The following is an 873-nucleotide window of genomic DNA, read 5'->3' as shown; positions in this document are numbered from 1 at the left end:
TTGGATACGGTGCCATATTGTTGGGGGGTCTCATGCCTCCCGTGTTTCCGGCGTTATACTGTGGCTGCGGTGGCCTGTACTGCTGCTGAGTCTGCTGACCCCAGTTCTGATTACCTTGCCTCTGACCCCCATAGTTAGCCACATAGTTCATATCTTCAGGGTGCTGGTAATGATGATCATGCTCTGTATTCCACGGATTACCAATTGGCTGGCTAATGCAAGAGGTGCACAAGCCCCCGTTGGTAGTGTCTACTATATGAACCTGTTGCTTCTGCCCTGATTCCTCCACCTTTTTGGTGAGGATGCTCATTTGCGTCAGAAGAGTCGCCATGTTTTCAGCCATTGTATTAGAAGGATCAAGAGGTACTGAGTGCACCACTGGAGTGATAGGTGCATTTCTAGAAGTCCAACCCGAATTCTGCGCCATCTTGTCGAGCAAATTCTGACCTTCTCTCCAAGTCTTGCTCAAGAATGCCCCACCAGCCGAGGCATCAACTATATTCTTCAAGCTGTCTGACAAACCCATGTAAAACCGTTGTCCCAACATCTGCTCTGGAATACCATGGTGGGGACACATAACCAACATTCCTTTAAATCTGCCCCATGTCTCGTGTAGTGTCTCCATTGGTTTCTGTTTGAAACTCACAATCTCATCAATTTGTTGAGCGGTCTTGTTAGGAGGATGGAACTTGTTGTGAAATTGCTTGACCAACTCATCCCAAGTTGCTATAGAGTTTATGGGAAGCGAGTTTAGCCAAACCTGAGCAGCTCCTGTCACCGAGAATGGAAACAATAATAATCTGATTGCTTCCGGAGTCACGTTCGGTTGCCTTTGAGTTTTGCAAATAGACAGGAAGTTCTTTAAGTGTTGCT

Source organism: Nicotiana attenuata, unplaced genomic scaffold (assembly GCF_001879085.1).
Source record: "Nicotiana attenuata strain UT unplaced genomic scaffold, NIATTr2, whole genome shotgun sequence".
Classification (NCBI taxonomy): Eukaryota; Viridiplantae; Streptophyta; class Magnoliopsida; order Solanales; family Solanaceae; genus Nicotiana; species Nicotiana attenuata.
Note: the sequence above shows the minus strand (reverse complement) of the source record.